Source organism: Triticum urartu, chromosome 6 (genome assembly GCF_003073215.2).
Source record: "Triticum urartu cultivar G1812 chromosome 6, Tu2.1, whole genome shotgun sequence".
NCBI lineage: Eukaryota > Viridiplantae > Streptophyta > Magnoliopsida > Poales > Poaceae > Triticum > Triticum urartu.
The window spans coordinates 535,014,518-535,018,659 of record NC_053027.1 but is presented as its reverse complement, the minus strand read 5'-3'; the positions used below and the strand labels follow the sequence as shown (position 1 = coordinate 535,018,659).

The window sequence follows — 4,142 nt, the reverse complement described above, 5'->3', positions numbered from 1 at the left end:
CCGTTGCCGTTGCCGTTGCCGCGGCCTCCCTTGCCGCGACCACCGCCTCCATTGCCACGGCCTCTGTTGCCACGGCCACCTCCTCCATTGTCGCGGCCGCCATTGCCACGGCCACCTCCACCACGGCCACCACCACAGCCACGAGAGATGGCATTTGCCGAGGACTGGGAGGAGTGGTTGCCACCTTCGAACATAGCAAGACGCTTTTCAAAGCCGATCAACTGAGAGTAAAGTTCAGCTACCTTGATTGGTTCAGTCCTCGCGGCGCAGATGGACGAGACAAATGAGATGTAGTCGTAGTCCAGCCCTGCAAGGATGTAGGAGACCATGTCATCATCGTCGAGCGGCTTGCCTGCTGAAGCCATCTCGTCGCCCAGCGCTTTCATACGCCCGATGTAGTCGGCGATGGTCGTGGTGCCCTTTTTGGTGGTGGAGAGGGCGATCCGCGTGTTGACGATGTTGGCCTGCGTCTGGGAGAGAAACATCTCCCTGATGGCGGTCCATGCCGCGGCGGCCTTGGTGCAGTGGGCGACTTGGATCATCACAGGTGGCGAGATCGAGTTGAAGATGAAACTCAGCACCTGCGAGTCTTGCGCCAGGGTGACGAGATATGCCGGGTTCGGCACATCTGTCGGCTTACCATCTTTGTCGGCAAGCTTGGGCTCCGGGAACTGGTGATCAGGATTGAGATGATCAATCAGCTGCGCTCCGCGGATGGTGGCTAGGGCTTGGGCGCGCCGGACCAGGTAGTTACCCCGGTGCAGCTTATCAGCGATGGGAATGAGGGCAAAAGCGGCGGCGGCGGAGCTGGAGCTAGCCATGACTAGGGTTGGATGTTGGAGAGGAAGTTGGCTCTGAATACCATGAAAGATTGGATGAAGCGTATGCCCTCTGGTAGGAACTGAAGACAGATTCTACTCTTGAGTTGAGAACTTGATAAGCACAATCATGAGCTACCCCATTGATGTTCCTGGGGATGTGATAAACAGCAACATTTAGGGAGGATGTGTCCTGGATAAACCTGCTGAGAGGGCTGCGACATCTCCACGTGATCAAGACATCATTTATATTTCTGGACGCCGCCATCTTTGCCAAGGAAAGATTGTCGGTGAGGAAAACCTGATTAAGGTGAAGAGAGGCCGTCACTGCAGCTGCTAGCCTAATCGCCAAAGCTTCTGCACATAGAGGAGAAAGAGCATCATCCGCAGACGCCTGTATCATGATTTTCCTATCAATTCATTGATCAGTAATATGGACAAAAACACCAATCCCAGTGGCACCCTCCAATCCCCTGCCAGGGATATTTTTCTTGCGCCAATCAGCATCAGAATAGACTTTAGTTCCTGCAATGAGTAAGTCAGATTTGATTGTGGATCCCTGCAAAATTTGTTCTGCACATTGGGTTTGAGAGCTTGATGGTGCTGCAACTTGTTGGGCAGAAGATAGAGATGAGTTGGGGTCCAGTATAGCATGTGCTGAAGATATAGCATTAGAAGCAAGATGCACGTGGTGAGGAAGAGAGTCTTTCCTGCAAAACAGAACTTCATTCCTAGCTTTCCACAAACACCATAAGAAAGTGAAGATATTAGGGATAGAAGCATTCGGATGATGCAAATTGCAGAGAGCAAAAATAATGTCAGGTATCGTAGAGTATTGAGCAACCAATATATCGGATCGAATATGCCAAGGCCTTGCAAACCAAGCTGCTCGAGCAAAGGAACAGAGAAAGAAAGGGTGGATTTCATCCTCCTCCAAATTGCATCTGGTACATGTAGTGCTTGCTGAAATTTGAGATGGGCTCTAGGCCCATATAGAAATTTCTGAAAAATCTCTAAGGGCCCATGTGGGTTATATGGCACTAGGTGTAGTGGGAAGTTTAGTCCCACCCGGAAAGTGGAAGAGGAGTTGGACCTCTTTATAAGGGTTTCTCTTCTACGTGTTATTGGGGCTTGAGAAGAGAAGAGGCCCTCGTGCACTCCTCCTCCGCCGCCCGCCTCGCCACGCCACACCTCGCCTCGTCACGATGCGCCGCGCCGCGCCGCACCGCGGGTTTGAGCCGAGCCGAGCTCACACCTACGCGCTTATTTTTTACGTCGGATCGTGGGTTGTCGCGGACTCGGACGTGGGTTGAGCCCACGTCTCTCCACACACGGCTGCGCCTATAAGTGTGCGGTGTCTCCTAACCCTAGCCGCCACGAACAGATCACATCTGCTCACGCGCACGCCCACCGTCGTTCCTTTGCTGTTGCTGCCGCCGGTGACTCCATCCCGCCCGCCGCGTACACGGTCGACGGGAGAGCAGGTCTCCGAAACCACGCCCTTCTGGTTCCTGTACGGGTTGAGGGGCGAATAGGTTTTTGGGCAGCGATTACGCGACTGCTCGCTTCCGATCGTCTACTTCCTCTACGTCTGCGTCGCCTTCATCATCACCATGTCCACCGACGCCGACCGTGCCGCCGCCGAGAAAGCTGAAGCCGACAAGAAGGCCGTCGAGAATGCCGCTGCTGCCACCAAAGCCGCGGCCTCTACATGGCCTACTGGAGGGTATAACTCGTTTATCCCGCTCCTACTGTTTTCTGTTTTAGCCATGCTAGCGTTATACGTAGATCTTTCTGCAATTAGCGTAGTATGTGCTTGCTTGACTGAATATCAGTATGTGCTTATTTGTGTTTATGCCATGCTAGTAATTTACTCATGGATTAATTTAATCGAGAAATTGCCTATTTACTCAACAATCCAAAAACCTATTATGTGTAGGAATTTCTCGGCAAGTGGCTTTGCTGCTGCACTGAAACCGTGTAAGTTTACCGGTACATACTTTAAGCGTTGGCAGACTAAGACCACGTTATGGCTCACGGCTATGAACGTGTTCTGGGTCACCGGTGTCTCCACGGAAACGATTGCTCCTGAACAGGAGAAGGCGTTCAAGGAGGCTACCGTTGTGTTTCTCGGAGCGGTTCTTAGCGTGATCGGAGATAAACTGGTCGATGCATATTTACATGTGCATGTCGCCAAGGATTTGTGGGAGGCGCTCGAATCTAAATTCGGGGCCGCCGATGCAGGGAGCGAGATGTATATTATAGAGCAGCTCCACGATTACAAGATGGTTGAAAACCGTCCTGTATTGGAGCAGGCTCATGAGATAATATGCATTGTTAAGGAGTTTGAACTTCTTAAGTGCGAGTTACCGGGCAAATTTGTCGCGGGCTGCATAATCGCTAAGCTCCCTAATTCCTGGAGGAACTTTGCCACCACTCTGAAACATCAGAGGCGTGAATTCTCCGTGGAGGATGTCATTGGCCATCTGAGTGTTGAGCAGAATTCAAGGGCAAAGGACTCGCACGGAAAAGGGGCCGAAGGGACTTCTGTCGCTAAGCTCCCTAATTCCTGGAGGAACTTTGCCACCACTCTGAAACATCAGAGGCGTGAATTCTCCGTGGAGGATGTCATTGGCCATCTGAGTGTTGAGCAGAATTCAAGGGCAAAGGACTCGCACGGAAAAGGGGCCGAAGGGACTTCTGTCGCTAAGCTCCCTAATTCCTGGAGGAACTTTGCCACCACTCTGAAACATCAGAGGCGTGAATTCTCCGTGGAGGATGTCATTGGCCATCTGAGTGTTGAGCAGAATTCAAGGGCAAAGGACTCGCACGGAAAAGGGGCCGAAGGGACTTCTGTCGCCAACATGGTGAACCAGAAGAACTTCAACTCCCACAAGCCCAAGGGAAAGAACGGTGTCCAACACAATACCGACTTTAAGAAGAAGGGTAATAAGACCTTCAAGAAGAACAAGAAGGATGAGGGATGCTTTACTTGTGGTTCGGTTGAGCATTGGGCCAACAAGTGCCCAAACAAGTACAAGAAGCCAGGATAGGACTCCAAGTCTGTCAACATGATTGTGGGCAACAATGAGAATGGTGCATCTGGGTACGGTAATTTATTTACTGTTTTTTCAGTGTTTCAACCTACCGATTGGTGGGTGGACACAGGTGCAGGTGTTCATGTGTGTGCTGACATTTCATTGTTCACTTCTTACCAGGTCATAGGTCACGGGTCCGTATTCATGGGGAATGGCGTGAGTGCTTCTGTTCATGGTGTTGGCACGGTCAATCTGAAGTTTACTTCGGGAAGGATCGTGCAGCTGA

General features: G+C 51.5%; 1 pseudogene; it reads right to left on the bottom strand.

Annotated features, from left to right (window-relative positions):
- Positions 1 to 205: 205 nt before the first annotated feature.
- Positions 206 to 347, bottom strand: LOC125517759 (annotated as a pseudogene).
- Between the last annotated feature and the right edge of the window lie 3,795 nt (positions 348 to 4,142).